At 41.3% G+C, this 25,333-nt stretch overlaps 1 long non-coding RNA gene across 1 annotated transcript in view; it reads left to right on the forward strand.

The window, feature by feature from the left end:
- LOC146007185 (uncharacterized) overlaps positions 1-25,333 on the forward strand; it is an 88,252-nt gene that overhangs the window by 14,481 nt on the left and 48,438 nt on the right. The window contains exon 2 of the long non-coding RNA XR_014444270.1: positions 11,904-11,973. This is a non-coding gene — a long non-coding RNA (uncharacterized LOC146007185). The remainder of the gene's footprint in view (positions 1-11,903; positions 11,974-25,333) is intronic.

Below are 25,333 nucleotides of genomic sequence, written 5' to 3' on the forward strand. Positions count from 1 at the left end.
TGCCTATTTGTATATATTGTGGCAATAGGGGCAAAGTGCTACAAAGGGGTGTGTATCAGCTGAGCCCAGCCCATGCAGTTGGAGGATAGGAAAGTGTGTCTTACTTGACTGATTATTTCAGTCCAGTGCTCCTGTTCAGCTTGGGGCAGCTGAAAACATGTGATTAATCAAACAGAGCAACTGTGAAGGGTGCCATTTTAAAGGCAATTTGGGATTGTCATTTGTCTGTCAGTCTGGGAAGAGGAGGAGTCTAAGGTATAAGAAGGCTATCTGGGGAAATTTATGATCATGACTGATGGTGGGAAAACTGGTCGTGACTAGGGAGTAGATCTCTGTTAGAGACAGGGCCATGCATATTTACTGTGTATGGTCAAAATTAAATGTCTTAGAGTCACCTGGCTGCTTTTTGTTGGTCTTTTTTCCCTGTCTACTGCAGCTCTGTGCAGTCTCATTGGTGGATAGCTCTAGCCATTCAACAGTACAGTCAACAGTGAGTGTCCTTGACAAGTAGTAGATGCTGATTGGCTGCTCTCATTGTATGTACAAACACAATTCAAGAAGACAGGGAACAGCTTTTGTCTGCGTACCTTCCATCATAGTCTACCCCTTTCTGTCCCTGTGGTCCAGACAGAGGGTTTTCCAGGTACTCAGAAACCTCCCCCGTATCCCCCCCTGCCCGATGTCACAATGTTTATACTTTTGTTCTGAAATATTTTGTACTGTAAGCCATTTTTTATGTACTTTGTAAGTTACTGCAGACCACATGTAGGACCGTATAATAAGGAATAACATGATGATACTAATAATAACAAAGTGTCAAAGTTTGTATATTAGTGATATTTGCTTGGTCAGTGGCCCTTTAAATATTTATCATCATGTTTTCACTATGTGTACATTGTCAGTTATTTGTACCAAGAGGGAAGAGAGACACCAGCTATAGTATAAGTGACCTAAGCAAACAGCTATTTGAATGCAAAAAAGTAGGGATAGGCAAAGCTTTGGCAGATGTAGTGTTGCTAGGGTACATCTAGATCTCCCATAATGTTCATCCAGTTCATGGTTGGCTGAGCATCGTGGGAGAAGTATTTTAACAGCAAAGGAATCATGAAGGTTTTTAATGGATTGCAAGGTCTTAATGCAGAGGGCAAAGTATGCATTTTGTGTGCTACATAAAGGTTTATGGAAAGCAGAATGTAAAATGTCTCTAAATAGTTGTTGGCATTGGGAGAGAAGTCTTGTCAGTTTGCCATGTTCAGTGAAATGTGGATGATTTGTACAGGGCTTGGCAGTCTGGACAGGATGCTGCTGTTTAGACGCTCATGGTGGATGGATGCCAGTATTAGTAATACATGTATGACAGAGTACATCTCTGCCTCATTACTAGGTGAGGAGATGCTTGAAAGGCATTTAGAAGCCCCATTCCTGGAGCAAGTGCAACAGTTATACTTTTCTCAATGGTTTTTCTCCTTGTGAGTATATATTTTTATTTCAGATCTGGTCCTTAACTGCCTCCAAAACTATAATCAGCAAAGGGGGAGGGGGGTACAAGCGATTAAGTAATACCATTTTGAGTGTTCACTTTTCATTCATATCACCTATAGATTTAACACAGGTGTTAACTTATGGTGCAATCCAATTAGAAAATAGATGTCAAGTGTGTCAGCCAATAATGTTTGCTGTTTTTTCAAGTGTTAATCATAGATGAAAATGGGGACATTTTGGCTTTACTAAAAATAAAGACAAATTAATATTGGATAACAGTATATAAGTTTATTAGTGTCCATAAAAAAAATATTCAGTGTTCTGAAATTGGAATTGTGTCAAATAGTGAAAAAATTATATAAAACAGGTGTTTTTCTGCAAAATAAAAGCTCTGCTTAAATTAGGGGTCTATAAAAATGCCTGCCATTTTCAGGCACTTACAAAAAAAAAACACCCATTACACTCACCTTCAAACTTAAAAACACCTGTCTCATACATCACGGGGGGAAGGGGGGGGGGATGTGGTATTGAAAGAAAGCTCCAGTTTTTTAAAGCGGCAAACTGGTTTTGCAGTGTAAATGATTGCCGCTTTAAAAAAACCTGGAGATTTCTTATCAAATCTCTCACTTTCTGAATCTCTCATCCTATTAAATGTCACCTGTGGAATCTAAATATAAATGTTCGCAGGTCAAGACTGTCCCTGTCAGAACTGTATAAGCAACAAATATTATATGCAAATCTGTTTAATAAATCAGTAGGGAAAAATGCTGATCTGTATCTATCAGCTCCGTGTGTGAGTGAGCTACTGATACCTATTCCCCCACTAAATATTAATGTAATACTTTCCTTAATGATTGCTCTTATGATGGAAAACTATAGTCTGTCAAAATGCTTAATCTTAATGTCTTTTACGTCTGCGGCTTTGAAATTTTTTGACACAAGCGGAAAATGTAATCTTTGGAAATGTGCATGGGTTTGGACAGGAACTAAACAGATTCAGAATACCTTTGGCCAGACGCATAAGCTGTAAAATAACATTTGTCATCGATAAAAAATGTATGAATCTGCCATCTTCTTGCACAAAAATGTCATGTAATATCTCTTCTAGGTGTCTCATTATCATTGGAGGTTCGATCCTTATTGCTGCATCATTCCTTGTTGTCAGGAGGAAAAGTGTGGCAGTAAAATGAGAACTATCCCTATTACATTACTGTCGGCTAGGACACCTGCACAGGCGCATATGATCGCCGGTGGGGGAGATCATATCCCTTTCTGGCTTTCATGCCTCCGTAAACATAAATCAGATAACTCATCTGAAGATGTTGTTAGCTCCCATACACAGTGCTTTTTGTACTAGATATGATGCAATCTAGATCTAAAAGCACGGGCTGCTGTGCGATGTGATGTTCACGGGAGCGTACATCTCATCGCACTGCCCTGACGCACCGTGTATGGGCATCTTTAGGGCTAGGCTTTAAGCATAGCATGGTCATTTGGTCCAAACCACAGTCTGCAGCATTAGTTTGCCAAACACAGGTGATATCCCTGATATCTCCACTGGTACATACGTACCTTCTCTTCTAGAACGCATGGGAGACTACAGAATTTGAGAGGAGTCACCCAGGATCCTGAAAAAGAGAGTGTTCCTCCTGCATCCTGCACCCTTCCTAGTGAATTGGGCAAAACAGGGAGAATAATGCTGGTGATCACGCTCTATGGAGAATGATGGAGCCAATGTATTGTGATTGTATGATAATTGCATAATTTTAGGTTCATTACAGTGATAGCCATCAGCAAATTTCTAGGCCTTATTATCTGTAGATGGCGTGTTTAGCTGCTTTGTGCACCCCCTCCCTCCAAACCCTCAGTCCCCTCCCTCCACACCCCCAGCAGGGGTGTCACCCCTGCTGGGGGTGTGGAGAGAGGGGGTGATGACATCATTCTCGGATGAGCCTTACCAGATAGACATAGCTAATAACACCATCTTAGAATAAGATACAAATAGGGGTAGCGCCTACAATGTATGTATTACTGAACACTGGAAATATCTGAGCTATATCTGCCATTAAGGCTTTATTAAATACACCCAGTCCTAAAAGTTCAGAAATTGATGCAGCAAGTCAGTTTAAAACAGCTCCTTAGGGTTATATTTTACACCTTTCCGATGATCTCTGTGATTGGTAAAATTCATATGCTTATTTACAGTAGCACTTGCCTTAGTTAAAATAAAAAGAACAGGGTACATCCCAAAATAAGTGGTGCATTTCATATTGTGTAAGTGACCTAGGCCCTTAATCTGATCGGTGCAGATATATCCGCGTGCGTTCGGGCCGCCGATGTTTTGTGTCTGCGCATGTGCAGAGGCGTCTCTGCGCATGTGCGAGCGGGGCGTACGGCGAAATTCCGCATGATATGTGAACACTCCGAACAGGGGGTGGAGAGGGGCGTGAAGGGCTATTTGGGCTCATTACCATATGCATACGTCCCACGTTTCATGGGAGTTCCCATGAAAACGCTGGGCGTACGTATGGTAATGCGGCCGTGACGCACGTGTAGGGGGCGGACATATGACATCGCCGGATGTCAGCTGCCCGCCCAGATCTCTGCTTTTGCACGGAAAAATGTCCGTGTGGTCTGAGGTTGCGGGTGCTGGTGGAGCACTCGGTCTTGCATTCGATGGTCTGCGACCATCGAATGATGGGGGAGGTTCCCTTAGATGGAGGAGGCGTATTCCGTGAAAAATACACGTGCGGTCCGTTCGGACAGCTTCTTACCGCATACGGACGGAGTTGGCGATCCGTATGGAAGGCGGGGTTTCGCACGCACGGTCCTGGCCGCATAATCGTCTCCGACCGCACCGATCAGAATAAGGGCCCTACTCCTGATGCCTCCAGAAATATAAATCTTTGCCAACAACAAAATGAAGCAATCAGAGTTTGTCCTTGTTTACATGAGTAAACACAGTGCTAAATACAGTGTATCTTTCTACTCTATACATATGTGGTAATAACCAATAAAACCTGATCTCCAGGATGGAACTGTACCTCTAAACATTAAGATCTTTATAACATTCTGAAAAAGGTGTCAATCACCCATTACTGTATTGGCCTCATCCATTCAGCAACTAACTGTTTTGTCTAACTTTAACTAGATAACAGGGGCGACCCTTAATGGTTTACTATGTCATTAGTATTTTTGACGTGTCATTTGCCAGGTTTCCAGCTATTGTGCCCCGTTGTTTTTCTTCTGTCTTTTCTCACCTGGCCATCTCTGCTCCCTCTCCCTTGGCCAGATGCACCAAACTTCAAAAAATTATAAAATAAAGAGTGAGCACAGTACAGCATGTAAGATGACAGTTAGGAGCTGGTTGTGTAACACTCTCCATTTTATCACTTTTTTGAAGCTTGGTATAGTTGTTATATTATTGGGTAGACACGGAAATCTTAGACATATACATTCAAATCGGCCTTTACCTGCTTGCTGGGCAGTAAAAATATGCAGCCTAGCGACCAGGTATGAATCAGGCCCTATGTGTATCTGTGGGACAAGCTCTAGTTGGAAGACTATCTATTTCTACAGATCACCACAGTAGTATACAGCATTCCATATTTACAAAGTGAAGGCCCTTTGTGAAAGGGACCTGTGAGTCTCTTGCTGATGAAAGTTCTCTACTTATTGTGTTCCTGTAAAGAAAGTCTATTCTGTCTGAGTCTACTCTGCCTGCAGCAGAACCTAGTAGAGCTAAATTCTAGCTATATATTATTTTCTAGATCTTAACTGCTCAATGATTGACAACTCCTACATAGCTTATTTGTAAATTGTACTCAGTGATTGTTGACACCCGTTTTGCTATGTCACTATGACCAACCCTTCTCTTCGGGCCATCTACCATTGCTCCAACTCCAAGATACTCCTCTTGCTGTAAAGTGTTCCTGCAGTGGGTATGGATCATTGGATAGGCACCAACTAGGTCAACAAGCATTAGGTCGATACTACTAGGTCGACATGACTGGAGTTCAACGTGCAGGAGGGTCGACATGACTGAATGGTGACATGGGTTAGGTTGATACAAGCATTAGGCTGACATGGGAAAGGTCAACAGTCAAAATGTCGACATGGGGTTTTTCACTTTTTTTTTACTCGAATGTCGACACAGTCAGCATGGACACTAAAACGTAGCACTGCATCCCCTCGCTGCACTCGCCATGCTTCAGGCACGGTGCTTCACTACGCTCGGCACACTATTTAATTCTCCCCCAATGTCCTAGTGCATGGTAGGGCATGAAATACCATCTGTCAGCACATATGGGCTAAAAAAAAAGAGTGAAAAAACCCATGTCGATGTTGAATGTCGACCTTCCCCATGTCGACCTAATGCTTGTGTCGACCTAATGACCCTGTCTACCTTCCTGCATGTTGACCTAGGGGTTTTCGACCTAATGCTTGTAGACCTAGTGACCATATCCCACTGCAGCACACTGACTCCTGTGGCTTCCAGCTGACGCCTACCCCCCAAAGACCCCCACCACCACCACATAACAATCCCATACTGACAAGAGCAAATCAAAAAGGATGGAAATTAGTTATTTATAACTCGTTAATAAAGAAGACATTTGTTTGCAGATGGTGAAAGGTTATTTAGTAATATTGATGGTTGTCTGGAATTACACCGTCAATTTCTTTCTAAACTGATCTGTTTGTGAACTGGTGGTTTCAGCTGACTTTTATCAAGTGGGATGGAATGACAGTTATTTGGACTCACATCCTGCTCCCTTGTCAGGGTTAATGTAGCACTTAGCTTCAGAGTAGTATATCTCTGACACAATTAATTCATCAGGGAACTGCACCCGCCCAGATTTTCTCACATTCCCACAGTATCCCCTAAGCATCCCTCTAAAAAACAGTTTCCTGTATATATAACTTTTTGTGCATCTGCATTTTCTTATATTGACTGGTATATATGAGGTGTTATATGGCAGAATGAGTTTATTGCTATACTAGTAGCGTTGCCCTCCAACCTTCCTTTGTGATCATTTAAATACACTGGAGCTTTGAAGTTTACAGTCAGCATTGACAATGTATTGCTGGCTGCTGTATTGGAAGCCTCTTATACTGGGCTGTAATTTGAAATGGGAAAAACGCCATTAAAGTCTTATATGTATGTAGCTAATATAGGGCTTAAATTGTTCTGGAAAACTGGGGTTTACTATTCCCAGGGCTATTTTTCAGCAGGCTCCAGCAGGAACTGAGGCCCTTATTCTAGTTCACTCTTTCTGACAAAATCTTTCTTAAGCTGTGTACACACGGGGGAGATATATTGCTCAGCCATATATTGCCTCCCGTTGGCCATGCCTCCTCTCATTGGCCACACCCAATGGTAGCTACAGAGGTGGGGCTGCAGCAGAGTTCAGAATTCAGATAGGGGAGAAAGACCCACTGTCAGTGAGTCAGGAGGTTATTCTGGTTGGTGCGTAAATTTCCGAATTCTTTCGGAGCAGACCGCACGCCACGCTGTGCGGACATTGTAAGAAGAAACGCCCACAGATCCTCCACATTCGGACGGACTCACTCTTTAAGAAGAGGGCGTGTTTACGGACTACATCCAAACCTTGCGTGTGCGGTGGTCACACACAGATTCTGCACGGTCTTACAGCGTCAGAACGGACGGGAAGCTGGCCGTACGCACCGATGCGGTGTATATCCGCAAAACTCACGACTATTCTCTGAACTCATAAATCTGTCACATGACACACTTATGCAATTAGGCAACCTCATTAAAAAGTGTTTGTTTGTAAAAGTGACATGTATATTTATATTAGTGATACCAAGTTCTGTCCATTGCTTGCAGTGTAAATGTGTGTAAAAAATGCAGCTGTGCTTTCAGCATATATTTGTGTGTTTTGTAATGGTCCATATAAGATGCAATGGTTCCAATTGAAGCAATGAAAAGAGTGTAATTAATGAGTAGAGGAGTGGATTGTATTGTGTTCAGCTGACATTGGTTCAGGTGCGGCCGTACTAATTGGGCGATCCGAATGCCTAGCGCATGACCGAGTGGTGTCCGCAAAGCAATACTTGGTTATAGAGACCGCATATTTTCTGCCTTTTGGTTCGTTTGCAGTCGGTGTTCTGTCCGAATGCACGCCTACCAGAATTAGTGCACTCCCTGGTTTACGCCCATGTTTACGCCCAGTTTAGCCCACTTTGAAACTACGCCCCTGTGTAGTTCCGAATGATGCCCATATTACGCCCATATTTCCCGAGTCAATGCGGTGCACATTTCTGTACGGTATTAGTGAGAATGAGTACGGAGACCGTGCGTGGCACATGCGCATAGCGTTGCCCACGCATGCGCAGACGGCTAAAAAATGCCATCCGAAAGAATTCGGAAATTTACGCATCGACCAGAATAAGGCCCTCAGTTTGGATTGCCAATTAGTGTGGCTCCCATATTTTAATTTGGATCTGTGCTGCAGCCCGTCCTCTGGAGCCTCCCCTAGCCACACCCCTTAACTTTACCAGAATGTAAAGCTTGGCCATTGCCATCTGCAAATGGTATAAACCTGTAGTAACCTAAGGCTACTGTATTACAATTTTTAAAGAAAAGGTATTCTATGGAATATTTTCCAGTCAGCTCCGGTGACGCATGCCCAGTGTGCTTCGTGGACCCAAATCAGGAAGCCTTGCGATAGCTAATGCTTCCATCGTTGTACATTTTTGGGGAAATAGTCATTTTCACGTTGCGACGTTACGCAAAAAATATTTCGATTGTAGAACATCTCTATTACTGTATAACCGTTTTCCTATAAAACACAAATATTTTATGCAATGTAAAAATACTTATAATGGAGCAAGGGAGGTTTGTATTTATTTTCTTTTTCTGAAGTGACTGGTTCTGCTTCCAGCAACTGAAAGATTTGATGGTTAAGGAGAGTCAGACAGCACAGGGTAGAAGGTCTCATAAATGAGGAGAAAGCTTTCAGTCAGCTGAGGCTTGGACAGCGAATGAGGTCAGAAGGTTGCTGTCTTTTTGAAGGAGTACAAAGGGTGACTGGCAAAGGGAAGTCCAAAATTGTAGGCGTGTGGATCATTAGGTCGTTCACAGGAAGCTCGACTTGCATTAGGTTGACCATTGAAAGTTGACATGCCTTAGGTCGATACATGAAAAAGTTCGATATGGCTTTAGGGTGACAGGGTCATTAGGTCAATACAATCATTAAGTCGACATTGGGAAGGTCAACAACTTGGGTTTTTCAAGTTTTATGTCCCAAATGTTGACTGACATTGACACTGTATCGGTGTACTGCGTCCCCTCGCATGCTCGCTGCACTCTCCATGCTTCAGGCACACTATTCTATTTTCTCTCCACGCCCTAGTGGATAGAGCATAACATACCGCCTGTCGTCACATGTCGGCTCAAAAAAAAAAGTGAAACCCCATGTCGAACTTTTGACAGTTGACTTTAAGCTATGTCGACATTTTTCATGTGTCGACCTAAGGCATGTCATCTTTCAGTGGTCGACCTAATGCATGTCCATCTTTTCAATGTCGACCTAGTGACTGTATACCAATTGTAGGTGACAACGGCAGCACTTGTGTTGAGATTTGTAGTATTTAATATTCTAGAAGACTGGTGGAGTGCAAACACAAATGAATAATAGCAAAAGGAGCCAAGCAGTGGTATGTCTAATTACAGCGGGTGCAAGGCCAGATGAACCAAGCTTCAAAAAGCGATAAAGTGGAGAGTGATAAACAACCGGCCAATCAGCTCCTAACTCACTTTTTGAAGCTTGGTGCATCTGGCCCTCAGCATACCTCCCAACTTGTGTCCGGATGAAATAGGGACACTCGCGCGGCGAAGCCGCGGGAGCGCCCGAAAAGGGGGCGGGGCGTATGCTAATGAGGGCGCGGCTTATGCTAATTAGCCGCGACCTCATTTTCATACGAGAATAGACGCTGTGCGCATGCGGGACAATGCCTGCCGCGGGTGGGACGTCGGGACAGGACCCGAAAATCGGGACTGTCCCGACGGAATCGTGACAGTTGGGAGGTATGCCCTCAGTATCTGCTACAGCACTGTCAGAAAGCAGCAGGGATCTTCTTGTTTGGTTGGATTTTATAGCCTTAGGGGCAGTTTAATAGAGCACAAGTTAATGTTGCATATTGGGTTGATTCTGAGTATGACATCTCTTTTCAAGCAAATAAATAGCAAGTTTTAGCATAAACATGGAAGTGAATTGATGTATTGTTGCATAACTCTGCCTATTGGATGACCTTGGCAAGATCTCTTGTAAAATGGGAGATTTGGGGTGGACACTGGGTGGCCATGATGCGATCACACCGTGATCTGTAACAGTGTCATGAACGTGTAGCTTGAGTTTGTGCGATTGTGGGTCAAGCATATGGGAAATGGTAGTCTGCTCATAAAGATTTCTTGTGCTAGCATGAGACTGGGACTGGTGCAAGAGCCGATACTGATAATGACAGGTTCAGCTGGTCGTGGGAATTCATGCTTGTTCAGCCATCCACCAATCAACATGCAGATAACCATTAACTGTATGGTTGCATGCAGGGAGTCAGGTAGAGAATGTTGCCTGGCTGCTTTGATTGTGTGACAACCACTCGCTCCTGCCCCTAGAAGTGCAGGGCCCTGGGCAGCTGCCCAGTGTGCCTATAACCTAAGATGGTCCTGTGGGCACCGTTGACTTGGTGACATAAGAAAGCATTGTACATCCCTGTGCAATAGATAAGTAAAGCAGGTACATCTGAATAAAACAGAACTCCATGTAAAATGTGTAACCCTAACTATTGGCAATCTTCACCAGCTGCATTTTCCTTGTGTACTAGGTTAATACATTGTTGTTCTGTATTCCAATACCAAGCCTTCTACCACTGCAGAACTGACATTCAGCACCAGCAGTGTAGTTACACAATGTACTGACACACGCACGCAGAGAGATTAGAAGAGCACTGCACCTGCCTGCACTGTCTATGCCTTACTCGCTTTCAGATGCCGATTGTTTTGTCGACAGTAAAAAGTTTGACAGTCAATGAATGAACCACTATTGGCCGACAGGTCAAAGATTGACACATGATACAGGTCAACATGGTTTAGGTCAACATGGAAATGGTAAAAGATCGATATGAGTTCCCTCCCCCCCCCCCCCCCCCCCCGAGTTTTTTGGGTATCTGTAGACATGGACACCGTATTAGTGTACCACATCTGCTCGCCATGCTTCAGGCACAGAGGTGTAACTATAGCACCGCAGCCCCCGCTGTGCATGTGTGGGCGCCGGGGGGCTGTGGTGCCGCCCGCAGCCTTACCTGACTTCACTGGTCCCGTCCTGGCTCCCTTGCTGACTTCATTCTTCTGCTAGTGAGACGGACTACAATAAAATGTCCGCCCCATATAGCAGACAGTTCTCTGAAACTGTCTGCTGTATGAAGGAGGACATTTTGTGTTGGTCCATCTCACTAGCAGAAGAATGAAGCCAGCAAGGGAGCCGGGACGGGACCAGCAAGACAGGTAAGGCTGCGGGCGGGGGGTGCTGCGGGGGCGCCCCCCATTAACGGCGGGGGGGGCGCCCAATTTCAAGTTACGCCACTGTTCAGGCATGGTGCCACACTGCACTCAGTACACTGTTATATTCTCTCTCTATGCATTCTGAGATGGTTACGTATGAACAAGTTGGTTTTTGAAAAAAAATTCATGAATACTCATGTCGACCTTTTGGTGATGTCAACCCTTTGAACATGTTGACCTGAACTATGTTGACTTTTTTCCATCATGTGTTGACCTTCGGCCTGTCAACCAATAGTGGTTGACCTATTGACTTTCAACCTTTGTACCGTCAACCTTTCAACTGCATTCCCTCGCTTTCATGTAAAGATTACCCCTATGTATACAGAGTTGCAAAGACTGCTTAATTCAATTTGTTTATCAGCTGCCGTTCAGAGACCAGAATATTTAATCTGGAATATTAAACCATAATCCACATTAACCTTTTGCAGTCCAAATTTATTTTTGCAATTCAAACAGTCTGGTTTAAATATTTAAATGAATTGTATTTATTTTTTTATTCAAAAATGGTCTACATTAAATGTTGAACGATGTTAATGTTCTTATTTTAAAGGGGTTCCCCATTGGATATGCTACTAGTGCTAGGGCTGTTGAGCCTGACTAGGCATTGGACTTCCAAGGGTTAAAGATGAAGTAGGAGAACTTTAATGTATTTATAAACAAAGGAACCCTGATTCTGACAACAGCCATCTTTTATCCAAATGCTGTTCTGTAGATATAATTTAACTCTGGTTTTCAGGCTTCCTTCAAATCTTTTAATACGAATATTATTTTCTGAAATGAGCTGTGCAATGTTAGTGCTGCTATTAATAAAGTGTATTCCTGCTGTTTTCTGTTACAGAAGCTGAAATCCCATCTACCAAGGCTTCGAGAAGCAAGAGACACGAGTGTAAAATGCCTGTGTCCACCTGGTGAGAATTTATATCCATTTATATTTCATGTAAAGGGACACTCTATAATCTGTAGGAGTCATTTGTTGTTTTTTTGCAGAGAATAGCAGAATTGCAATGCACTGAGCAGATTGTGTTTTCTAGTTCACTGATAGACAGAACATACATTTAGTTTATATTCAGATCTCTTAAAAAACATGATTAACTTAAAATCTGTATGTGGGTGTTCCAGTTATATTTGTGTTGAATACATTATTTTTAACTGCACAGGAAGAATTTGGAAGAGTCCGTAAACAATATACAAGAATTATAAAAGTAAAATGGTAAATAAGATTACATACTGATACTGTACTTTAAGGTGTGCTCTCTGGGAGAAGCCCGGGTAGGAGAAGCAGGTGGGAGATGATGGGAGCGGGGTCAGGATAGGTATTTCATTAAGCCACACCCTCTTGCAGTAAAAAGCTGTGTTTTGCACATATTTGAATAGGGGTGGGGCTAAAATATCAAAATGACCACAGTATCACATCATAAGGCCTCGTCCCCTCCCAATGGAATGTGTAATTATAGTATTTATTTTTGCAGTCTGTCCACTTAACTAGGAAGTGTGAAGGATGCCGGAGGGTGACTACTCTTTTAAGGGTGCAGGGGCTGATACATAAAATCTGTACTTTAACGCAGGTTCTGGGATGATAATAAGAATTGTCTGAGACCACAGACAAATAAGGATGGAGGACCTGTCCATAATACTTTACAATCTATACTAAAAATTGAATACACATATAATGAAAGTAATTGAATGCTGTAGGGATTCATTTACATCTGATCGCAGTGTCTGAGTTTTGATTCATCATTCCAATCAGTCTTGAACAGTGTCAGACTGGTGCATAAAGGGTCCACCAGGGAAATGCAGTGGTTGGGGCCCATGCTGTAGGGTTGGGTCCAGTCTACAGAGGAATGTGGCTAGCCACCCTATAGACTTGGCTAACCTTAACCTTAGTAAGTGTATGGTCATGGCCTCCTAGATATTTATTTACAAGAAAATGTAGCAAATTTGCATAGTGGCAATTAAAGTTGCAAGGAAGATTCCAATTGGGCCCTGGCTGCCTGTGGCAGGAAGATAATAGGGGTTGATAGACTGGTGGTTTTGGTGTATTATGGGGTATAGGGCGGTATGCTGGTGTGGGTGTGTTTTGGGGGTAGAAGGTGGCTGGCTAGCAATGTGGGCATTTAAGGGGGCTACCTGTAGTGGAATAAACAAAGATGCAGACACAAATAAAGGAGAAGAGAATGGATCCCACCTCCCCACCCCCTCAACAGACCTGCCTTCATGAAGACTGCTTCCAGAAATTTCCTGGGCTATTTTTCATCCCAAATCGCCCGTTAATGTGAAAAATATAATTCAGGTACAGTACACAGTATGGAACCTAATACTGTACCTAGTTGAGGAAGTGGGACCTCAAGCTGTTGGTCCTGCTATGGGTTTCCCCTATAACCATGTGGGCCAGTCCAACCCTTACCCTGGTCTTATTCACTCTCAAGTTAAACCCAAATTTAGGATTACATTTACTAAAGTTTCTAAACTGAATAGAGGAGATGTTGTCCATAGCAAACAATCAGATTCTGTCTATAATTTTCTAGGATCCAATAGACAAATGATAGGTAGAATCTGATTGGTTGCTATGGGCAATAGTCTAGTTTAGAGAAATTTTTATAGCTACACTTTTGTGTAGAGTTTCTCTAATTTTGAAACTAAGAATTAGGACATTAATTAGGTTTGCTGAGGTTATAAACTCTACTAGGTACTTCCTCTGAGGTCTCAAATAAGGTTAAACAATTCCAAGTGTCTATTTACGTTTGTCCTGGTCATTTAGGTTTATTAGGAGTTTATATTATGTAAAAAATAAGAATATGGGTTTAAGCTTTGTAAATAAAGTACAATCTACCCTGGAATGTCCAGAATAGTCACAAATTTATGGAGCCCTCTTCAGGAATCCCAAGAAAGTAGGGCAGCTTCCTTCCTTCATTGCACCTTCAGGACTCTCTTTCAGGAGCTATTGTTAATGCTGACAACTACGATTTTGGGGCTGATTCATTGTTGAGAGTAAATAAAAATAGACATAGCCTAGCAAAGTTGCTCCCCTTTTCATATATTTTTTTTTTGTTTTACTCCTAAATCTAAATCCAGTCCCATTGTGTAGGACTGGCTAGATACATAGGCTCAATACTTAAGATTTAGCGACTGGTCCTTGGTTCTATGCCCTGGAACTACGTCACTGAGTATTTTTAAGACATACAGTATGAGGCCATTGTCCCTTTCATTCATACTTCATGTGTGGTATTCTATGGCGTTGCTAGAGCTATTACACAGTTAAGGTTTTTCAAATCTGTATACTGTTTTTATCCTCAATATTATATTAAAACCATTGTAGGTATACTCGCAACACAGACCAACTTTGGGTAATATTCAAATAAAAGTTGCAAAAACAATTAGGTAATAAAACACTCTTCGAATACTTATTATTTAATAGGGTTAATTCATTTCATAATTCTTCCTAATATAAACTGATAATGGGGGAATGGAAGATGAAAGCTGTAAATCTTATAGTAATGGTCTCAGTAAAGCCGTAATGCATAGTTTGTATGTGTAGTTGAACTTTGACATTAGCAAAGGCTCAGTGGCAATCAGGGTCATTTTCTAGTGACCTGACCCCTCTCTTTTAGTATTCTTCAAACCAAGCTTGTAAGAAATTAGATTTAATGGTACTCATCTGTTACTTTGTACAACGGTTTGGCCTTTTGTGCATGTTATGTTGCTTGTTGCAGTCATTTCAGCAGACTGTTTTTTTTGTGGCCTTTTTTATATAATGATTTATTATATGTTTTAAGATTTGCTTATGTGTTTTTAATTCAGAGGTTCTTAACATTTCTAGAATTACTACATTGTCTTTGAATTAGTCTTGCGCTTGTATGTACATTTTAAATATAAAATAGTATTCTATTTATTAAATAGAATATTGTGTATCTACAGAAAATACTATTTAAACAATCTTTATTATTGACAGTACTCAATTATGCTACAGGATTAATATTATGAGGACAATTCCATGCTTGCCTATTCTTAGGTGGGTTAAGAACCCCTGATTTTAAACAAAACAAAACATTATTCACTTAATGCTATATGTACTAAAACACAAACAAAACACAGAACTGCTTAGCGCATTCTTTGCTGCATTGCCAGTATATTCTTAATAAATAATTGTGAAAAAACGTGATAGTGGCTATTTAAATTTTAACCACACTTTGCAGATGACATTCAGGATTAGCTTAAAGCAGTAGTTTCCAAACAGCATGCAGTGCTTGCAGTGGTGCCACAAATTTACACCACCACATAACCGACCCCAATGATGATATTTAAATGTAAAAATGAAAAACTTTTATCCTAGGATTGCCATTAATACTGATACTCTAGGGCGCTATGATTGAAAGAAAGTTTGGGAACCACTGGCTTGGGCTATTTTCTACCTCAACCATGATCTGTCTGTATATGTATTAATATACAGATGTGAATTTAATGATATTTTGTGGCTAACTGTTGTATAAAGATACATGTGTATCATATATTTATTTTTTGCTGAATTTAATCCATTAGAAATGTAGTATATATTTCTATTCAGTCTAGAAATCCTCCTGGGTTAACGCCATGGAAGAATAGAAGTATAAAATAGAAAGTGGGTCAGTGGGTCTTTTGGTACTATGAGCATTTGTTTATTAGTAGTAGTAGTAGTACGTTTATTTATAAGGCGCCACAAAGTGTCCGCAGCGCCGTACATAGCAAAAAAAAAATTACAAGGTAACGTACAGGGTGTGTTGAAAGATACAGTATAAATAGGGGTATAGCTGGTAGAACTAAAATCAGCATCAGTTCAGAAGTAGGTGTCAAAATTGTCAAGGAGACTGAAGATGAAGTAGAGGAAGGGAAGAACAGGACTGGAGCACAGGTGAGGTAATGAGGTAGGGTGAGTACGTGAGGAAGGAGGGCCCTGCTCATAAGAGTTAACATACTAAAAATAGGTGGGTGGACGAACGAAATACAATAGGATAAGTAGGAACGGAGGCAGGATAGGAGGATCAAAAGAGGTTAGGAGGAGGGATAGGCTAGTCGAAAAAAGTGGGTTTTGAGGGAGCGCTTGAAGGAGGTAAGGGAATCAGATAGCCTGATGGGTGGCGGGAGGTTGTTCCAGTGCAGGGGGGCAGCGCGAGAGAAATCTTGGACACGGGAGTGGGAGGAGGTGATTAGGTGAGAGGTCAGTCGGCGGTCAGCGATGGAGCGAAGAGGACGGGAGGGAGTGTGAATAGAGATCAGTGAAGAGAGGTAGGGAGCTGTGGAGGAGGAGAGAGCCTTGTAGGTGGTGGTGAGGAGTTTAAAGAGAACTCGGAAAGGAATGGGGAGCCAGTGAAGAGATAAACAGAGGGGGGAGGCGGAGGTAGAACGGCGGGAGAGGAAGATGAGCCTAGCAGCAGCGTTAAGAATGGATTGGAGAGGTGCGAGGCGGGTGAGAGGTAGCCCAGAGAGAAGGATGTTGCAGTAGTCAAGGCGGGAGATGACAAGAGAGTGAATGAGAATTTTGGTCGCGTCAGTGGAGAGGAATGGTCTGATGCGTGAGATGTTGCGTAGGTGAAAGCGGCAAGACTGTGAGAGAGCACAAATGTGGGGGGTGAAAGAGAGGGAGGAGTCAATGATGACACCGAGGCAGCGCGTTTGGAGGGAGAGGAAGTGTGGAAGCCAGGCGGCAAAGTTGTCAAGAAATTGGGAGATAGGGCCAGGGGGGCGGTAGATTGCAGCGACACGGAGGTGGTAGGGGTAGTATAGACGGATAGAGTGAGACTCAAAGGAGGAGAAAAGGAGAGAGGGTTCAGGGTGAATGACACTGTGGGTGCATGAGGCTGAGAGGAGAAAACCCACACCGCCACCTTGGCGACCGTCAGGCCTGGGAGTGTGAGAGAAAGAGAGGCCACCGTGGGAGAGAGCAGCTGGAGAGACAGAATCAGAGGTGGAGAGCCAGGTCTCGGTGATAGCAAGGAGGTGGAATGCTCTAGAGATGAATAGGTCGTGGATGGCAGGGAGTTTGTTGCAGATGGATCTGGCGTTCCATAGTGCACAGGAAAGAGGGGGGGTGGGTTGTGTATTTATGTGGATAAGGTTTTTGGGATTGCAGAAGCGAGGGGGGGTCATTGGGAGGGTGGGGGTGCGGGGGCGAGTGGTCAGGATAGGTATGGGATGGGAGGGGGGAGGAGCAGTTGGAGAAAGTGAAGTTGAGAGATTAACAGCCATGAGGAACCGAAGGTGAGAAGGTAGGTTAGTGAAAGCAGACAGAGGGATTTGGGAGGACAGACAGCGTCTGTAGTAGATTTGGTAAAAAACAGAGCGAGAGAGAAGGTAACAGGCAAGGAACTACTGTCAGAGAGGAGACCAGTGGGTAAAATCAGGTTGATTGAGTAATCCAATTAAGTATGAAACAGCAACAAGTGAGAGGATGAAGGGAACAGAGAAGGTCAGAAGTGAGGCAAATGTGAGCAGGCGTGAAGAGGGAAACAGAGTGCAATAAATGTGTGGCAAAGATAAGAGAAAATAATAGTGAATGAGTAAAATGAAATACAATGTTGGAAAAATATAGATTCAATGAATTAAATGTCAAAATTGAGCAACAGGTTACAATAGGATAGAAAGAAGATGAATATATTACAATAAAACAGAATATGAAAATTTAGACTGTGTTCAAACTCACCTTTTTCAGTATTCTAACTCACCTGCTTCAGTTTCCAACTCACTTAAGTAATCAAGCTTCACTCTCAATGAGTAAGCTATTACACAATAGCTTTGTATTATTGCATTTATTTTAGTTATTTATATTGCTCTTCAGGGCTGATATTGCTTCTAGTAATGTAGATATGCATTTATTTGGGAATGTTTGCTTTATTTTTATTTATTTTTTATACATTTAATTTTATAAAATTTAAATGTGGTAAGCATATTTTCTTCTGGCTTGTAGAAAATAAGCACCACTAATTGAAAATCTGCTACTGGTCAAATACCAGATTTGGGGATCTATACATCATCCTTTAATTTATACAAACGAAGGTGACAAATAAGATTTTTAATTACTTTTTTATGAATTAAGTAATGGGGACAGTCATTATACAAAGATCTTCTGCCTACTTTTAAGGCCTGATCCGGCCTGCTGTCCACATTCTCTATTATGGGACCTAAATTTCTTAGGCTCTGAAAATACAACATTTTTTGGAGCTTGACCTACTGTTCCCGCACCCCGTTCCTTCCTATTTCAAGGAGCTTTGGGGGTGGCTTAGAAGGATTTTATCCTTCCAGCCCTGTTTGGCTCCTTTCACTGATGTGCGAATGCGTGAATCCGAGTGCACTAACACTATCGAGTGGGGAAAACTGATTTTTGGATCAGCTGCCTCTGCACTAGAGTAATGTTGATTTGAAACAGTGATTTTGTATCTACTGCTGCTGCTCACAGTGAGTTGGTTACTTATTATAAACTGATGATTAGGCCCCTCTGTGTTTTAAGTCTGTCCAAAATATCCCAACTTTCATTTGTTATTTCAATTCAATTTTGTTTAGAAAGCATAAGGTGTTTTTTTTTTTAGTTAATTATTAGGATGACCATAAAGGAACACATCTTGACCGTGGGAAAAATATAAGGAGTTGACTTGGAAATTTGCTTAGTTACCTGTGTGTTTTATATAACTGATTTTATGGTGTTCTGCATACAGGTCCACCATTGTTATCTGTAAATGCCCAAATCCTAGCATGTCATGAGAGACATTACATGACAGAGCATTTTTGAAATTTGGATCCACAAATGGTACAAAGGAGCAGGCAATTACTTCTAAATTATTTGGGTCTTTTTGCTTTGGAACCATTATGTCCTGGCAAACAAGAACTAATGAGGCATGCCTTGACTTTTAGTAACAGGCACTACTACTATGTGATGTAATGTGTAAAGGGCACTGCTACTATGTGGAGTAACATGTAAAGGGCACAACTACTTTGTTGCATAATTAAAATTGTCAGTACTATTGTTTCGGGCCATGCGTCTTCCCACAAGACCACACCCTCTTTCTTGCGCTCTTGTCTAAGGCATGTACTGTCACTATTTAAAATGTGAGGGGGCGTGGCACTAATTATTTTTCTGGCACCAGTGTACCAAAATGTACGCATAAATCCTAACTGCCTCAAATTTGGTTGGACAGTAGAGTGGTACTGGCAGCATGGCCAGCAGCTGGGCATGCCCCCACAATGATGAAAACCAGGGTCATGGCTCACACTCCCGGCATACCCATGAGGCCATGCCCCTAGCTGTGAGGTCATGCCCCCTAATTGTAGGGTGTGCACAGCTGTTCCTTTTCCTTCCTCAAAGATATTGATTGTGCAAAATTACCAAATTTTTTAATATACTTCTCATGTGTTTATTGTTTAAGAATTTTAATGTATTTTTCTTGATTTACATTAATGCAATCATAAACTGAGTGATTTGGGTTAATTTGACAATATATGAACTCTATTGACCACAGATCATAAGAAGGGCATTAATATGTACTGTAGGCCATTGGAATGCATCTGCGCTTTGTTTTTTTTATTATTGAACAGTTTTTTTGTTATAGAACAGTGGTTTCCAAACTCACTCCTAACAGGTGCACTGCACAGGTGCACTCATCATTCACTGACACATTTCAAAAGATCAACAGGTGGAGCAAATGCTTTCACTTGTGATTCTGTAAGAAGACTCGGAAAATATGAACTGTTTGAGCTCATGATGACTGAGTGTGGGAGCCTATGCTGTAGAAAATAGTCTGATTGTCAAAAAACAAACAAACTGGTCTTGAGTGCTCATTTTTCTCTACATGTACAAAAGAACACCTGAGAAAATATTTATTTTCAAGTACAGTAGCATGTGGAAATATTCCTACTACATCAGTAGTTTCTAAACGCGTTTCTCAAGGCACCCAAGCAGTCAAGGTTTTAAGGATCACCACAGTTAAACCTCAAGAATGGTACACCACACTTTAAAAGTGATAATTATTTAAAGATTTTTTTTTTGGGGGGGGGGGGGGGCGACTTAATAATGAACTTCAGTCTGTTTAGTTTAAGCGATATACAATTTCTATTTAAATGAAAAAAAAAATACTTTGAGTCTAAGGCGCATATGTTATAGATCCGAATCTACCCAAGGTGCAGGATGCTGGTCGATCTCGGAACTATCAATCATTTGTGTTGCTGTGTAAGTGTAAGTGTTATACTAGCAACTTTTGTCAGTGGGTGCACCTGGCTCATTGCATTTATGCCCCGTACACACGGGGGAGATATATTGCTCAGCAATATATTGCTAGCAATATATTGCTGAGCAATATATTGCTGAGTGTCTCTCCTGTTCATCAGCGACCAGAGATGGTCGCTGATAATCAGGAGACTCTGCCGGGGGAAGAGGCAGGGAAATAGCTGATCGCAGGAGCAAGCTCCTGCGACCAGCGACCATCAGGGGCTGCACACGGGAGCGCGCACCTGGCGATTCATCGCCGACAGCACACACAAATCACTGGCAATATGGTCGCTCAGCGACCATATTCCCAGCGATACTTGCTGAAATTGCACCCGTGTGTACGCACTAGGAACAGTATTTTTTTGCCGCCTGGATGATACAATTGATAGAAAAAGAGATACTGTAACATTTTCTGTGTACATTTACATGGAACACATTCCTCACACTGCAGTATGGTTTGTGTATGCTGTTACTTGTATTATGCTTTTTGCCTTGCTATTAGGGAAGTGAATTTTTATTATTTGTGAAGTTATATGTTTTGGATGTTTTCTTTTTTGTTGGTGATTGCCATGTTAAGCTTGTCTTGCAGGGCAGGCTAATTGGATGTATTGTACATATTATAATTTAGTATATAATTTGTATATTTAATCAACAAAATGAAAATAATAATTAGTAGAAACTGAACAAATATTATTTATTATTATTATTATTATTATTATTATTATTATTATTATTATTATCCTGACTATTAATGTTTTGTATAGAGATATTTATGTGGGAGTGAAATAATTTTATCTAAAGGATATCACTTTCTGAGCTGTGTGCAGTCACGCTGGGCTTGCAGCTGTTAAAAATAAATGTGTTTGGATGTAACCTGCTTCGTAGCGCATTAAAAAAGTTAGAAGAATATTTATGGATAATAATTTGTGCCTAGAGGCTGCCACTATTCTTTTTCTTCCTTTTCAGTTTAAATGACATAAAAGCAGAATACAATAGTATTGTGAGAAAGGACGGCAAATGAAATATTACATTTGTGCATGTATTTGCAATGTATTCACTCCCATCTCAGGCATGTTATCCTGTACAGATTTGTTTTTAAACCAATAAGATAAACTAGAATAAAATCTCATGGAAGTAACTGCTCCTCAACACCTTAATCAAATTCTCACGAATTCCCTTCTAAAGTTACTAAATTTGTTAATATCATCACTGACTAATGACAGTCCCTTTTGATGTGTGTGGGTAGAGAATACCCTCATGCAGACAAATGCGGCAAGTGTATTGCATTGACTCTGCACCCCTCAATAATGACAGGTGCTGGAATTAAAACGATAGACGTATTAAATTCCTCTTGTGGTCTCACTTGAGAAGCAGGGTCTAAGATGGCTATCATTCTTTTGGCTATTAAGAGATGATTCTGGCAATAGAGTTAACAGTTGGCCTAAAGGGACGGTTCCCCTTCTCTATATGGTTAGAATTTGAGTTCAATCCCATTATTTATAAGTAATCAATCAATCTGGGACACCAGTTTGACAATATATTGCTCTGTACATAAAATCCATGCCCTATAATGTTGGGATGCCGGATGGCCTCCTAAAAGTCGGGATTCCGATGGTCAGTAGACAGACGTTGAAATCCTGACTGTTAAAAGCCCAACAATTGTGATCCCGACAGGGGCTTTTCTCTCTCATGGAGGTCCACGACCCAAATAGAGGGAGAATAGAACCTGTGGCGAGCGCAGCGAGCCCGCAGCGTGGCGAGCACAGTCAACCTGCAAGGGGCTTCGTAGATCTCACCCCCGACATTGGTCTAATGACCGTCAGAATCCCTATTGTCGGGAGCTCATACCACCCCATGTTGTTGCTATCTTCATCTTACATTTCTTGAAAAGCCAAATTCAGTAAAACTGTTATAGGATCTAATATATATTAATTCTGTCAGTCCAGACACATTAGGTATCTTAATTCTCTGACCTATAAGCATTTGAGGTTCCTATATTTCCAGAAGAACAAGTAGTGGTACTCTCCTGAGAGCCAGGTCACATGGTAGCCCTGATCCTGTCACCAAAATATTGCACAGACTCTGTAAACAGTAGCACTGCTGGCTGTAGCTTAACTTACAGACAATGTCAAGGTCGTCAATTAATAGGTCGGCACCAAAAAGTTGACACAAAAAGGTCAACATTGACAAAATGTCGATATGCACAAGGTTGATCTTGACAAAAGGTCGACATAAGAAGTTCAACATGGAAGAGTTGGACAGATGAGTTTTTCAGGTTTGTTTGGTGTCAGTGTTGACACCTGAGTACGTGGCCCCCCAATTAGTATGACGCGTACCAACACTTGCCTTGTCTCGCTTGCCATTTTTTAAACCACTTTACTATTCCCAATGAGAGTCCATGTGGATAGTAAAATATGAAAAGTTAAGAAATTGGAAACTAAAACACTTCATTCAGCTTATAATGTGCATACAATAAAGTGGGGATCGAAAGTTTGGGCATCCCAGGCAAAAATTCATTTTAATGTGCAAAAGGAAGTCAAGGAAAGATGGAAAAAGTCATCAAATTACAGATTAGACATTCTTATAACATGTCAAAAAAAGTTTGATTTTATTTCCATCATTTACACTTTCAAAATAACAGAAAACTAAAAATGGCATCTTCAAAAGTTTGGGCACCCTGCAGAGTTTATAGCAAGCACCGCCCCCTTTGGACAGCTGAGACCTGGCATGGATTGTTCTCATTGTCTGGAAAGACCAGGTGATATCAATCATTGTCTGGAAAGACCAGGTGATATCAATCTCAAAGGTTTTAAAGCCCAGACTCCTCTGACCTTGCCCCAACAATCAGCACCATGGGTTCCTCTAAGCAGTTTTGTAGAACACTGAAACTGAGAATAGTTGATGCTCACAAAGCAGGAGTAGACTATAAGAAGATAGCAAAGTGTTATCGGATGCCCATATCCTCTGTTTGGAATGTACAGTAATTAAGAAATGGCAATCATCAGGAACAGTGGAAGTTAAAGCAAGATCTGGAAGACCAAGAAAAATATCAGAAAGATCAGCTTGCAGGATTGTGAGAAAAGCAAGTCAAAATCCACGTTTGACTGCTCGATCCCTCAAGGAAGATCTGGCAGACACTGGAGTTGTGGTACACTATTCCACTACAAAGAGATACTTATACAAATATGGTCTTCATGGAAGAGTCATCAGAAGAAAACCTCTTCTACGTCCCCACCACAAAAATCAGCGTTTGATGTTTGCAAATGAACATATAGACAAGCCTGCTGCATTTTGGAATCAAGTTCTGTGGACCAATGAGGTTAAAATATAACTTTTTTGGCTAGAATGAGCAAAGGAGAATTTAATGAAAAGAACCTCTGTCCAACTGTTGAGCATGGGGGTGGATCAATCATGCTTTGGGGTTGTCCTGCAGCCAGTGGCTGAGGGAACATTTCACGAGTAGAAGGAAAAATGGATTCAATAAGATTCCAGCAAATTTTGGATGCTAACTTGATGCCATCTGTGAAAAAGCTGAAGTTAAAGAGAGGCTGGCTTCTACAAATGGATAATGATCCTAAACACACCTTAAAATCCACGGTGGATTACATCAAGAGGCATAAACTGAAGGTTTTGCCATGGCCTTCACAATCTCCTGACCTCAACATCATTGAAAATCTATGTATAGACCATAAAAGATAAGTGTGTCACAGACAGCCCAGGAATCTCAAAGATCTGGAAGACTTTTGTAAGGAAGAATGGGCGAAGATACCTCAAACAAGAATTGAAAGACTCTTGGCTAACTATAAAAAGCGTTTACAAGCTGTGATACTTGCCAAGGGGGGCAGTACAAGGTATTAACTCTGCAGGGTGCCCAAACTTTTGCAGACGCCATTTTTTGTTTTCTGTTATTTTAAAAAGTGTAAATTACGGAAATAAAATCAAACTTTTTTTTTGACCTATTCTAAGAATGTCTAATCTGTAATTTGATGCCTTTTGGAGGTTTTTCCATCTTTTCTTGGCTTCTTTTTGCACGTTAAAATGATTTTTTGCCTGGGGTGCCCAAACTTTCGATCCCCACTGTATGCATGTAGGGGGATTACAAAAGCATACACTAATTGGTAGCTGCTTAATCTTTTCATTCTGAAGTTCATTGTGATGTTTTAACAATGCAAAGCACCACTCATGTAAGGCTCGGAAGAGCAATTTGTACTGAAAACAGGAGGGAGAAAGCCAAGCGTTCCTAGACTAAGTCTTTGGATTCATCTCTTTATGGTTTCCTGCGCTAGTGGTTTCCAGGATTTAATTTTTGGCTATATCTGCAGACAATTATATTATGTTTAACTCCTGAATATTTTCTACAATTACCAATTGCTGTTTCAGATGGTAACAATTTCCCTGTTCCTTTACCTGGCAGAAATCATAGATATTTTCTAATGATGTGTAAATATACATATATTACGGCCTTATAATTAGTTACTGTAACAAAAGCCACACTGTAGTTGATGGGATGGCAGCTGCCGCTGAACACTGAATAAAACTTGTAAATGATTACTCCCATGGGAAGCATTGACATATTCATGTTGCCTCTGGTAATAGGAAAGTGAATTTTGTATTATTATAGCGGCAGGAAATGTGAGTGTAATAACTTAAGTTCAATAGTTTGTGCCATTATCTTGGAATATCCCTATCTGATCTCTTCTACATACTGGCCCTTATTCTGGTTCACTCCAGAAGGCAAATTCCTTCTCAAATGGACAAAACCATGTAACTTGTGCAGAGAGAGTTAGCTTTTGGGTGGGGTTTTACTTCAAAGTGAGATCTATATTGCAGTGTAGAAATAAAGCAGTCAGTATTTTCCCTGCACAGAAATAAAATAACTCACCCAAATCTAACTCTGCAGTTGGGCAGATGTAACATGTGCAGTGAGAGTTAGATTTGGGTGAGTTATTTTGTTTCTGTGCAGAGAAAATACTGGCTGCTTTATTTTTACACTGCAATATAGATATCAGTTTGAAGTAAATACGCCACCCAAATCGAAC

The sequence above is a fragment of the Crinia signifera genome, chromosome 6 (assembly GCF_055691185.1).
Source record: "Crinia signifera chromosome 6, ASM5569118v1, whole genome shotgun sequence".
In the NCBI taxonomy this organism is placed as follows: Eukaryota; Metazoa; Chordata; class Amphibia; order Anura; family Myobatrachidae; genus Crinia; species Crinia signifera.